The following is a 14,494-nucleotide window of genomic DNA, read 5'->3' on the forward strand; positions in this document are numbered from 1 at the left end:
AAGCAATTCGCGTACCTCAGACTTCCAAGTAGCTGGGACCACAGGCACGTGCCACCTTGCCTGGCTAAATTGTGTATTTTTAGTAGAGACAGGATTTCACCATCTTGGCCAGGCTGGTCTTGAACTCCTGGCCTCAAGTGATCCACTTGCCTCAGCCTCCCAAAATGCTGGGATTACAAGCATAAACCACCACACTCACCCTCTGTAATGTGAATCTCTTATCCAGACCTGAAGACTATATTCAGAGATATTTTCCAGAAAATAAAACCTTCAGAAGTCTTACTTGAAAATTTCTGGTATTAATGGACTGCTTGTACAGTGCTAGATGCAAAAAGATGCTAGGATCGTTCTGTATACTAGAATTCTTTTAAAAAACTGAAGTCAGGATTTCTATTAGTTTCAGAACCTCTTCTTCTACCTCCTTTATACTCTTGGAATTTTTCTATTTCTAGGGATTTTGCAAGTCTATATCTACGCTCCAAAGATTTTGAGTCTGCATTCATAATCCAGATTTCCTCTTCCGTTTTCTTGATATGTGTATTTGTTAATACCTAAGAGAGCTGTGTTACTGCTCATTCAGTCATGTGCTTATGAATTTGTGCATTTGTCTTCATTGAACAAAGGTGTACAAGTAGCATAATCTAATACAAGAGCTTTGGAGACAGCATATGGTCTTTTTATTAATCAGAGTTTTTCATTTAAACTATTATATTTTAAAGGTAAAATTAATGTTACTTTTCTTATTGTAACTATATCTCACTGTTTAACAGCAGCCATTTTAAGTCTAATGCTATAAGTAACTCGAGCTATTTTTAATTTTTCAGCTGGTCAAATAATATAGTTAAGCAGTTTCTAAATTTGATACATAAGTGACATATATATACACATAAGTGACATATGTATATATATATATATATACATAAGTGACATATGTATATATATATATATATTATATATATATATATACATAAGTGACATATGTATATATATATATATTATATATATATATATATATATATATATATTCGATGCAGTTTTATATCTGAGAAACCGCTTGTGCTCCCTTGCTCTCTTCATACTAGAAAGACAACTTTTCTGTCTATTGCAGGGTTTCCCAACCTTAGCACTATTGATGTTTTGAGCAGGGTAATTCTTTGTTGTCAGGTACTTTTCTGTGTATTTTATGATGTTTTACAATATCCATAACCTCTAGTCAAATAAAAAATGTCTCCAGATATTGCTAAATGTCTCCTGGAGGGTGGAACAAGATCAACCCTGCCTGAGAACCATTAATGTGTACTAAAGACCTCAATAGGTTCCAAGATTATAAATATCGTTTGTATCTAATGACTTACAAATTATTACTGTTTTTCTTGTAGATTCAGATTTGTGTATCTAACTTCCATATGCAGTATTTCCAATTGTATATTGATATCTCAAACCACATATTTTTGAAATAGAACTTATGACTTATATCCCCATAAAGCCTTCCATAGAGGCAATTATTAAATAAGCCTGTGACCTAGACATCTCCCTTATTTCTCCTTTTCTCACCCTAGCACCAGATCCATTTGCAACTTTTCTGAGCTTTTTCTGTATTTGTTCTGAATCCATCCATATATTAATATCCCCACTACCCTAATTCAAGGCACCATCATTTCACATAAAGAGTCTGTTTATTATTTTCCCATTTACCACCTTGTCCTCTCTGATTTGACTTTCACACCTCAGTCACCATGTTCTATTTAAAATTCAAAAGAAATCACAACATTCTGTCCTTAAGATATTCCAATGTCTTCCAATTTATTTGGACTAAAAATCAACCTCCTCATTGTAGTGTAGCAGGCCCGACAGGAGTTCTCAGGTGTGGCCCTGCACATTAGATATGCAAATTCTCAGGCCCCACTCTAGATCTGCTGAGTCAGAAACCCTAGGGGTGCAGGGCTACCCTCTGTTTTAATAAGCCCTCCTAATGATTTTAAGATACACCAAAGTTGGAGAATCCCTGATCTACATGAACTGACTTCTGTCTCCAAATTCATCTTCTGTTACAACCTCCTTGCCTACTGTCGTTCTTTCCTTACACCATGCTTTCTTTCTTTTCTTCAAACATTGTAGACTCATACCTGCTTTAGACTTTAGGTCTTTACATGTGTTTTAATCTGAACACACACGTGCACACACAAAATTGGAAAAAATTGGTGTTCATCTCTGGATGGTAGAGCTATTGGTTATATATATATATATACACACACACACATGTATATATATATGTGCACACATTACCAATAATGTATATGGTTGGTATACGTAATGTGTGTGTGTATATATATACACACACATATTAAGTATATACAAAAGTATATATATACTTTTCTAATTAGAACAAATAACTTCTTTTAAGTTAAAAGAAAAAGGCTTACATGATCTGACATCTGTAGATAAGGTTTTATGAATAGTATATCTAGGGAGCTTAGTTTTTAACATGAAGTTTTTTAAATTAAAAATTTCAGTAGCATTTAAATTTGAAAACGAACAGAGCACTTAAAGTAGGTTTATACCACAACAAGATACCACTGTACACCTACTAAAATGGTGAAAATACAGAAAAACTGACAATAACAAATGCTTGTAAGAATGCAGAACAGAAACTCTTACTCATTGCTGGTGGTGATGCAAAATTGTACAGTCACTTTGGAAGACAACTTGCCAGTTTTTTGTATAAAGTTAAACATAGACTTACTATACAATCCAAAATTTGTACTCCTAGGTATTTACCAAAGGGTTTATGAAGGTTGTGTCTACACAAAAATCTGTGTGTGAATGTTTTAATAGCTCTATTCTTAATCACTAAAACTTGGAAGCAACCAAGGTGTTCTTTAGTCAGCGAGTGAATAAAACCATGGCACATCCATACAATGGAATACTATTCAATGATAGAAACAACTATTAATGCAGTGGCATAATTGAATATAAATGCAAATGGAAGAAGTCAAACCCAAAAGATGACACATTTTATTATTCCATTCATTCTAGAAAATTATAGGGATAAACAGTAGTTGCGAGTTTGCCAGGAATTGAGCTGAGGTGGGTTGTCAGCCAGAAAGGGATACACAGGGGACTTTTAGAGTGAAGGAACTGTTCTGTATGGTACTGTGTGTTATATGCAGTATTAGCCCGTTCTCATGCTGCTGTGAAGAAATACCTAAGACTAGGTAATTTATAAAGAAAAGAGGTTTAATTGACTCAGTTCTGCATGGCTAGGGAAGCCTCAGGAAACTTACCGTCATGGTGGAAGGCACCTCTTCACAGGGTGGCAGGAGAGAGAATAAGTGCAAGAAGAGGAAATGCCAGAAGCTTATAAAACTGCCAGATCAGGCTGGGCACGGTGGCTCACGCCTGTAATTCCAGCATTTTGGGAGGCCAAGGCAGGGGATCACGTGAGGTCAGGAGTTCAAAACCAGACTGGCCAACATGGTGAAACCCTATCCCTACTAAAAATACAAAAAATTATCCAGGCGTGCTGGTGGGCACCTGTAATCCCAGCTACCCAGGAGGCTAAGGCAGGAGAATCACTTGAACCCGAGAGGCAGAGATTTCAGTGAGCCAAGATCGCACCACTGGGCAACAGAGCAAGACTCCATCTCAAAAAAAAAAGAAAGAGAAAGAAATCAGATCTCCTGAGACCCACTCATTATCACAAGAACAGCATCAAGGAAACCACCCCTGTGATCCAGTTACCTCCATCTGGTCTCTCCCCTGACCTGTGGAAATTATGGGGATTATGGGAATTACAATTCAAGATAAGATTTGGGTGGGGGCACAAAGTCTAACCATATCAGATGCATACTTGTATGTATTTGCCAAGACCTATAGAACTTTATGTTACAAAGAATGTACATTAATGTATGCACAGTAGCATGAACATACACACTTCCCTAATGTACACATCAACCAGCAGCATCAAAAGGATGCCAGCATAGAATACAGACTGAGACAGATGAAATTAGTTGTACTGTACAGGTATGACATAGCTCCACTGGAAGGGGTGATGAGAAAAGAAACAGACCTAAGTAACATAAGAGGGAAACATATGCTGCCAATACTCTCTTGATAACCAAGTGATGAAGATGACCACTACCACTGATGTCATGTAGATATCCTATGCTCTCTACTATAGTTTGAGAAGGGACACTTTGCCCCTGTGGTATTCTTGCTGCAAACCCCACCAAAACCCAGGCTAATCAACAGACAAACACAGATTGGTGACATTATACAGGATAATTGGCCAGTACTCTTCCAGACTGTCAAGATCGTAAAAAAGAAAAGTGAGAAACTGTCACAGATCAGAGGAGACTAAGGAGACATGACAACAAAATGCAATGTGCTGTCCTGGGTTGGACCTTGGAACAGAAAGAAGGCATTGATGAACAAACTTGTGAAATCCAAATAAAATCTGGAATTCAATTAATAGTAATGGGCCAATGTAAGTTTCTTGGTTTTAACAAATGTACCATGGTAATGCATGCTGTTCATTCTGAGGGAAACTGAGTATACAGGAATTCTCTATACTATCTTTGCAACTTTTCTGTAAATCTTAAATTATTCTAAAACGTAAAATGTCTATAATGTTTATTATAAACATTTATAATAAAGGCTTTTAAATATTTTATGAAATTCCTTAGCATATACTGTTTAAGAAATTAACATTTCTGTCCAGGTGGAGTAGCTCCTTCCTGTAATCCCAACACTTTGGGAGGCTGAGGCAGGCAGATCACCTGAGGTCAGGAGTTCAAGAACAACCTGGTCAACATGGTGAAACCCCATCTCTACTAAAAATACAAATATTATCTGGATGTGGTGGTGCACACCTGTAATCCCACCTACTTGGGAGGCTGAGGCAGGAGAATCGCTTGAACCCAGGACAGGGAGGTTGCAGTGAGCCAAGATCGCACCCCTGTACTTCAACCTGGGTGACAGAATGAGACTCCATCTTAAAAAAAAAAAAAAAAAAAAAAAAAGAAAACAAAAGAAAAGAAAAAGAATTGAACATTTCCTTACGTCAGTTCAATTTCTTCATTACACCAAAGAAATTTAATATTGATTCAGAAATATGTGGTATGCAGTCAATATTCAGAGTTCCCTAATTATCCCAACATGTCTATAAAAGCTGGTATTCTCCTCCCGTCTAGGATACAATCCAGGATTATACATTGCATTGGGTTTCTGTGGCTCTTCGGTCTCCTTTATTTTAGATGCCCCTAGCACCTTTTTTTTTTTACTTTTATTATAATGATTTTTTAAGCATCCACATTAGTCTTATACAATGTTCTTTATTCTGGATTTGTCTTATTTTTTTCATGACTGGTTTCAGGTAAACATCTTTAAACATCTTTGGCAAGAATCCACCTACATAATGTTTTGTGCTTCTCAATGCATCTCATCAAAAGTTATGGATTGACAGTTTTTCCCAGTATTGGGGATTTTAATTAAGTATTATCACTTGGTTAAGGTGGCATCTGCCAGTTCTCTCCATCATAAAGATACAAATTTTTGTTTTGATTTTAATAAGTTATGGGGTGTTACTATAAGAGTTTCTCCAACCACCTTTCACTCAGTGTTTTAGCTAAAGATTCATGGATTTTAAAACAATTTTGTGTGTTATAGTCTGTTATTCTTTTTTCATGATCAGATTGTATCAAAGTTGTATGTATGCGTTTGCATACATGTGTTCCTTTACTATTTTCCTTTTCCTTTTTTAAAATTTTTCCCAACAGCACCAGTATTTTTTTTTTATTTTAAATCATGTACCTATTGGACTTTGCTTTCTGGGACATGAAATTTTAGAGGCTCAACTGGTACTCTCCCTGCCCTAGACCTGTTATTAGCACTGGTTGTTTTTAGTGATGATGGAATTTAGAAACTAACAGTCTACATATGTATCAACACTTCTTAGTTGAGAAATATACTTTTTTTTTCTTTGAGACAGGGTCTCACTCTGTCTCCCAGGCTGGAGTACAGTGGCACAGTCGTGGCTCACTGCAGCCTCCACCTGCTAGGCTCAAGAGATCTTCTCATCTCAGTTTCCAGAGTATCTGAGGCCATAGGTGTGTGCCACCATGCTGGGCCAATTTTTAGGCTTTTTGGTAGAGACAAGGATTCACTATGTTGCCAAGGATGGTCTCAAACTCCTGAACTCAAGAAGTCCTCCCACCTCAGCCCCCCAGATTGCTTGGATTCCTGGCATGAGCCACTGTTCCCGGCCCAAGAAATAATACATTTTTTTATAACATGAGTTTACTGCTTCTCCGCGACATCAATATATTTACTCATTTTGCGTCATATAATATATACAAAATAATTTCAGAAATACCATGTCAGTGCCACGACCAACAACAAACTTACATAGTAAAGATCAGCATTTTTTTTTTGCCATTCAATTTGTCTTCAGAATGTATTCTAGTAAGTGTGTATGTTTGAATACTCTGTTCAAAAGTAACCCAGTGCAACATAAGATAAAATTTCTTATTTTTATTCTTTTTTTTAATTTTTTAATTTTTTAATTTTTTTGAGACGGAGTCTCGCTCTGCCGCCCAGGCTGGAGTGCTGTGGCCGGATCTCAGCTCACTGCAAGCTCCGCCTCTCAGGTTCACGCCATTCTCCTGCCTCAGCCTCCTGAGTAGCTGGGACTACAGGCGCCCGCCACCTCGCCCGGCTAATTTTTTTGTATTTTTTAGTAGAGACGGGGTTTCACCGTGTTAGCCAGGATGGTCTCGATCTCCTGACCTCGTGATCCGCCCGTCTTGGCCTCCCAAAGTGCTGGGATTACAGGCTTGAGCCACCGCGCCCGGCCTTATTTTTATTCTTACAGTGAAATCCATTTGAAGAAATTACAGGTTCAGTCATTGCGGATATTTTTCAGAAATCAAATATTATTTAAGCTAAAGTGTTTTTGTACATAGTCCTTTTAGATATACAGTTTATATCATTTTATAAAATGTTTGCATCTTCTTAGGGTGCTATCTGGCTGCCAGTGCACTTTTATTTGTGAATGAATTACTGTGTAATATATTCCTGGTAACTATTTAGTTTGTTGAATGGTATTCTTGAGTAGAAAGTGCATTTTGGGTATTTTACCAAAATGATTTTTTGATTTTAGAAATGTTGCTATGAAAACATTCTTTCTGACAGTTGTTAGAAAAAGAGCTGCCTGAAGAGAGTTTTTTGTTTGTTTTTGTTTTGTTTTGTTTTTGACAGTGTCACTCTGTTGCCCAGGCCAGAGAACACGGCTTACTGCAGCCTTAATTTCCCAGGCTCAAGCAATCCTCCTACCTCAGCCTCCGAAGTTGCTGGGACTACTGGTGTGTGCCACTATGCCCAGCCGATTTTTTGTTTTTTATATACATGGAATCTCACAGTGTTGCGAGGCTGGTCTTGAACTCCTGGGCTCAAGTGATTCTCCCACCCCAACCTCCCAAAGTGTAGGGATTACAGGCATGAGCCACTGTGCCTGGTGAGAGAAAGTTGTAAAAAGACTCAATTTCTAGGTTCAAGCATTTCCTTTAGTTGGTTTGGGGTATGCCAAGGAGGGAGTATTTTAAACACTTCCAAGGGGATGCTAATGTGCATACAGAGTTGAGAAGCACTGGTACAAATAGTATCGTTGAAACTACCGTGCAGACAGGTTCAGAACCTAGTGACTCTTGAGTGTAATAAAAATATCATAACATGTAGGTTTGTGAAATGATAGCTCAAATTTTGTAGACATTGGGCAGTTGAAGGTTATATTATTTGCCGAGTACTTGGCATGCAAATTTTGTTTGTGGATGGCAGACGCAAATACCTATTTACAGAAATAGAGGTGGCATATGGAGATTTTTCATCCGAATTGGCGGCCAACCCTCCGCCATATGCTAAGGGAATACCTGGAGGCAGAACAAGGATTTTTTCTCAGGAAACAATTAAGATTATGTCCTAGCAGGTAAACAGCTGACCAGTCAAGCATCCCAAAGTATATAGTTCATCACAATGAAGATAATTTTGTCCTGGAAAACTTGAAAAGAAAGTTTTACCTAACATAGCCATATAAAAATCTAAATAGCAGCCCCAAGGGACATCTATTTGTGGACAACGCACTTTCCATTCAGTCTCTCAGAGTGAAATATTGGGTAGTATACTCCTGGGTAACTCTTTAACTTGGTAAAGGGTCATCTTGAGTACAAAACAGTTTTGAAGAGTTTGCCAAAATAACTTTTTTTTCATTTTAGAAATTTTGTTGTAAAAACATTTCTTCAGACAGAAGGAACCTATTGTCCATTCATAGATTGAGTCCGTGGCCTTGGTACCACATCTTCAGTATATACAGAAGGATACTGAGTCCTCTACTTCCTTGGGGATGGGGAAGCATAGATATGAGTATAAAGTCTCATGAAGAATTGCTATCTGAAAGGGTTTAAGGAGGAAGGATAACTTTTCTCTGATTTTAAGTTTCAGAAAAGTTGTACCACAAATATAAAAGTCTCCTATATATGAAGAGTTGAATTAGACATACATAGGATGGAAAAGAATTTCCATTCCATCTTGCAGTATATGATATTAATTCAGTAGGTAAAACATCAGTCATTTAGTGTTATTTCAGTAAAATTAGCCATTAAATTTTGCTTTCAAATTGAAGAAAAATACCTGTGATTATGATTTCACTAGGAGCTTCTCTAATGTTTTTTCATTCACATGTAGATGTATAATGCTGGCATTCTTTTTAAATCCTCCATATAAATTTTGTCTGTGAGAGTTAAGGAAAGGCCTAAAGTGATTTCTAGTGATTTTTTGTAACTATTTGTGAAAAACTAGTATAGTTATTCAATGAAACATCTTTAATCTACTCCTGATCTATTACTTTGTAAGTTTATTAGAAGTTCCACGATAACTACTTATAAACTAGATAATTAGAGACAAAATTTTAATTCCGTGGTCCAGTTTTACGTATTGGCTACATTTGGCTTAAATCCTTTCAGATAGCAATTCTTCATGAGACTTTATAGTCATATCTCAGTCACCACACCAGCGACGAAGCAGGAGCGCAGACAGGGAAAGGTCCAGGGCTAATTCACATAAGATGCAAATTCTTTCTAATTAGGTCTGGCTTATTAATCACGTGCTTTGAAGTGTTACAGGTTTCTACCTGTCATTCAATGCCTGACTGAAAGCTGTTGCTCAGTGTGTCTGCCTTGGTCATTCTCTGAGAAGTTGGCCTGGGTCTTCACTGTAGAGGTAGAGGAAAGTCTTTCTTTCTTTCTCACCACTTACAGGGGCTGATCATGTTATGCACGGCATCCTCCATGGTGTCCTTTGTGGGTGATTATAGTAAAAGTAGTTGACACTTGACTATTTCCTCAGAATAATAGAGGTTTTCCTCTGTCCCGGGTAGAACAAATATTAGACATGTACACTGTACTAATGCCTTCTAATAGGTGTATATTGTTATTTCATTATGGTTTTAATTGGCACTTAGCAAAAACATACCCTAATGATGTTTAGCATCTTTCTGCTATCTGCAGCTTTTCTTTTATGAAGAATCTGTTCAAATATTTTCCCCCGTTTTTAACTGGGTTGCTTGTCTTCTGATTTTTGAATTTGGAAAGATCATATTACTTATACATTCTTTATGAGTATGATATAAATACTCTTTTCTCAGTCTTTGACTTGTCTTGTTATTCTCTTAATCATATTTCAAAGAACAAAAATTTTTAATTTTGATTAAGTCCAATTTATGATTTTTTTTTTTTTTCTTTTTGGCTCGTGTTCTCGGTGCCGTATCTAAGAAATCTTCACCAAATCCAAAGTTAGAATTCTCCTTTGTTTTCTTCTAGAAGCTGTATAGTTTTAGATTTTTACATTTAGTCTTTGATTTATTTTTAGTTAATTTTTGGATCTAGAGCTACATATCGATCAAAGTTTTTCTTTGAATATGTTGTTCTAGCACAGTCTGTGGAAAAGTTTTCTCCACTAAATTTGCTTAACATCTTTGTGAAAAATCAATTGTCTGTATATCTGTAAGCCTATTCCTGGACTCTATTCTGTCCCATTGAGCTATTTGGTGTAAATATTATATAATATAGCTGTTAGGTATTGAAATATCTTGCTATAGTTTTGTATTTGTTTTATCATTTTTTGGCGTCACATTTTTTGAATATCTGATATGGCAGCTTATCAGATGGGATTACTATTTCCTTCTCATTAACTGACCTTTTATCATTATGAAATGACCTTCTTTATCCCGGTAGTTTACTTTACTTCAAAAACTACTTTATCTTAGCTGTCTCAGCTTTATTTTTGTTGTTGTTGTTGTTATTTTTGTTTTTGTAGAGGCAGGGTTTTGCCATGTTGCCCAGGCTGGTCTTGAACTCCTAAGCTCAAGCAGTCCACCCACCTTGGCCTCCCAAAGTGCTGGAGTTATAGGCATAAGCCACTGTGCCCAGTCCCCAGCTTTCTTTTGACTAGTGTTAGCATGTTATATTTTTCCCAGTCTTTAATGTATTTGTTTCTTTACACTTAGACTGTATTTCTTGAAGCAACATATAATTGTGTCTTTATTATCCATTCTGACACACCTCTGCCTTTTAACTGGGATATTTAAATTATATTTTAATATGAATATTGATTTGGTTAAGCTTAAATCTGTCATTTAGGTGTTTTTTCTTTCTCTTCTGTTATTTCCTTTTTCTTCTGCTTTTTTTAGGTTGAATGTTATTTAAGATTCTAGTTTTTCTTCTTTGTTGCCCTTTTACTGATAAACGTCTTGTTATTTTATGGTAGTTTTAACTCATCAGAGGCTAAGTCAAGTAATATTATAGCATTTAATGTATATTTAAGAACCTTACAATATTATACCTCTAGTTCTTCCCTCCCATCGTTTGAGTTATTGCTATGCATTGTACTTTTACATATGTTACAAACACACACTACATTGTTTTTACATTTTTTAAATAGTTATCTTTTAAACTAGTGTCACGTAGTCATCTTTAGGTCCAAAAAAGTTCCAGAAAATTGTATATTTATTTAACAATTGTTGCTTTGAGAAAATCAGAATTGTTTCAGGAAGAAAAAAGGGGATGTTCGGGAAAATGGTAGGGTGTCCTGCGTGTGTGCATCACACCAAAGTCGATGCTTTTGTAATCCTTAGGACAAATTAAACAAACCACCTAGCCAGAATAGTCAGTGCCTTTTTAAATATAAATTAAAAGCTGAGTATCTAATGGTGGGATAGTAGAGGTTATCTTTCAAGGTGCTAATGGGATTGAGTTAGCTGCAAACTGTACTTCCTAAGTCAGTGAAACTGAAATTATATATTCAGCCGAATTTTGAAGAAAAACTACTAGATAAATTATTTTAGTTTTATATAATTCATGCTATATTTTATCCATAATTAAGAAACAAAACTTATTGCTATTTCGAGCTATTTCTGTTTTATTGGTTAATAGAATTTGGAGTTTAAAAGGATACTGGAGCTCATTTAGTCCAATCTCTTCACTTTCCAGATAAAGCAACTGTGTCATAAAGATGCAAATTAAATTCTTCCAGTTCATAGTGACATCTACTGTATTGTTATCCTTTTGAGGGCAAGACCATGGACATATTATCCACTTTAGCAACAGCAGCTGTCTAGCAGTTTCTGACTCACAGTATATGTCCAATTAATGTTGGAGGGATGGGTGAACAAATGAATAAAACTGAAATTTGCTTAATTCAGTTTCATTTCTCTTATGCAAAGTTATGCTAGAAAGTAGAATTAGTTACTTTTGTTTGGATGCCTGATATCCCCAATCAAGTAATAAACTGGAAGAACAATTATAGAATATTGTACAATTTGGATCCTAAAGTGAGTGAAGTTCTAGTATGTTTAGTCTTCTACCTAAAATAGAAGTAAATTGAAACATTCTCAAGTTTATTACTAATCTCTTAGTCACTACATTAATAAAATAACACCTGTGTATCTCAGAGCTATTCAAAATCACTTTAGAATATCCCATTTTATTCATTTATTCATGGATGGACATTTAGGTTGATTTCATATCTTGGCTATTGTCAGTAAAGCTGCAATGAACATTGGAGTGCAGATATCTCTTCTATATACAGATTTCATTTCCTTTGAATATATACCTTAAAGTGGGATTTTTGATTCATATAGTAATTCTATTTTTAATTTTTTTGCGGAACCTTCATACTGTTTTCTGAAATGGCTATATTAATGCACATTCCTACCAACAGTATGCAAAGGTTCCTTTTTCCCCCACATCCTCACCAATGCTTATCTTTTATCTTGTTGATAATAGCATTCTTATCTTTTATCTTGTTGGTAATAGCCATTCAGGTGTGAGGTGGTTTTATTTGCATTTCCCTAATGATTAGCGATGTTGAGCATCTCTTTCATATATGCAGTGGGATTTATTCAGCCTTAAAAACTGAAGAAATCTTGTCATTTAATCAAGCTGGGAGACATTGTGCTAAATGAAATATGCCAAGCACAGAAAGACAAATACCACATGATGTCACTTACATGTGGAATCTAAAAAAGCCAAACTCTTAGAAGCAGAAAGTATAATGGTGGTTACCAGGGTCATAGACTTGGAGGGGATGAGGAATTGGAAGATGTTGGTCAAAGGCTACAAAGTTTTCATTAAGATGAATCAGTCCCAGAGGTGTGTTTTATGGCATAGTGACTATAGTTCATAATCATGAATTATACACTTGAAAATTTGCTAAGAGAATATATCTTAAATGTTCTCAGCACATACACACACAAAAACTATGTTAGATGAATATTAAAACATCATGTTTTATACTGTAAATATATATGATTTTGTCAAGTATACCTCAGTAAAACTGGAAAAAAATACTTACCTCTGTTGCCTTTAGCAGTGGTATGAGAAAATACTCTTATTCCCTGATAGTTTGTATTATATGCATTGGATGAGTCAAAAAGTCCTTAGATCAGAAGTGCAAGATTCAAATTAGTTGGTTGTTCAGCATGACAAACTGAAAAGTTTGAAACCTGATTTTGAAGACATTAATTCTGGTATTGGCTCTGCCATAGTAGCCATGAGGCCATGAACAAGTCACATAACCTCTCTTCTGCCCATGAATCGTTCCATACTCTGACCTTATTCCCCACCATCTTCCTGTGTTATTTACTTTTCTGAATTTATTTGACTTTTTGAGCATATGAAAATGTATCACAGAGAGTTCTCAACTTCATACTCACCTGTCCATCCTCCTTTCCCATTGCTTAAGTGACTACTGACTAGTTTGCATACATATAAAATGGCAAATTGGGAATTTTTTTTTTTAATTCTTATAAATTCAGGGGTTATGAGTGCAGTCTTGTTACATGGTTATATTGCATAGTGGTGAAGTCTGGGTTTTTAGTGTACCCATTACTTGCATAGTGAACATCATGTCCAGTAAGTAATTTTTCAATGCTCACCCTCCTTTCCCACTGCCCCCTTTTGGAGTCTCCAGTGTCTATTATTCCCCACCTCTCCATATATCCATGGGTACCCATTGTTTCACTCCCATTTGTGAGAACATGCTGCATTTGACTTTCTGTTTCTGAATTATTTCACTCAGAATAATGGCCTCCAGCTCCATCCATATTGCTGTTAAAGATAATTTCATTCTCTCTTATGGATGGGTAGTGTTCCGTGTGTGTGTGTACACATTTTTATTTATGCAATTAAAAATTTTATTTATGCATTTGTTGATAGACATTTTGGTTGATTCTGTGACTTTGTTATTGTGACTAATGCTGTGATAGGCATGCAGGTGTCTATTATTATACTGATTTCCTTTGGATACTTATTAGTGGGATTGCTGGATCTAATGTTATTTCTATTTTTAGTTCTTTAAGAAATCTCCAGCCAGGTGTGGTGGCTCACACTTGTAATCCTGGCACTTTGGGAGGCCGAGGTGGGTGGATCACAAGGTCAGGAGTTCAAAACCAGCCTGGCCAATATGATGAAACCCCATCTGTACTAAAAGTACAAAAATTAGCAAGGCATGGTGGTGTGCACCTATAGTCCCAGCTACTCTGGAGACTGAGGCAGGAGAATTGCTTGAACCCAGGAGACAGAGGTTGCAGTGAGCCAAGATCATGCCACTGCGCTCCAGCCTGCCTGGGCAACAGAATGAGATTCTGTCTCTAAATAAATAAATAAGAAATCTCCATACAGTTTTCCATAGAGGTTGTACTAATTTACATTCTCACCAACAGTATATAAGCATTCCAACTTGGAAAGATTTTTGTTACTGTTATTTTGGTACATTATTACGTTGTGATTGTTAGACCTTGCATAGATTCCTTATTCATATGAAGAACAAGAGCTCATCTTCACATTTTAAGGTGGTACAGGTTGAGTATCCCTTATCCAAAATGCAACCAGAAGTATTCTAGAATTTTTATTTTTTCAGAATTTGGAATATTTGCATTATACTTAAT

At 36.0% G+C, this 14,494-nt stretch overlaps 1 protein-coding gene across 22 annotated transcripts in view; it reads left to right on the plus strand.

The window, feature by feature from the left end:
* CADPS2 (calcium dependent secretion activator 2) overlaps positions 1–14,494 on the plus strand; it is a 578,042-nt gene that overhangs the window by 294,010 nt on the left and 269,538 nt on the right. The window lies entirely within an intron of this gene.

The sequence above is a fragment of the Trachypithecus francoisi genome, unplaced genomic scaffold (assembly GCF_009764315.1).
Source record: "Trachypithecus francoisi isolate TF-2019V2 unplaced genomic scaffold, Tfra_2.0 Lachesis_group4, whole genome shotgun sequence".
NCBI classification, from domain to species: Eukaryota; Metazoa; Chordata; class Mammalia; order Primates; family Cercopithecidae; genus Trachypithecus; species Trachypithecus francoisi.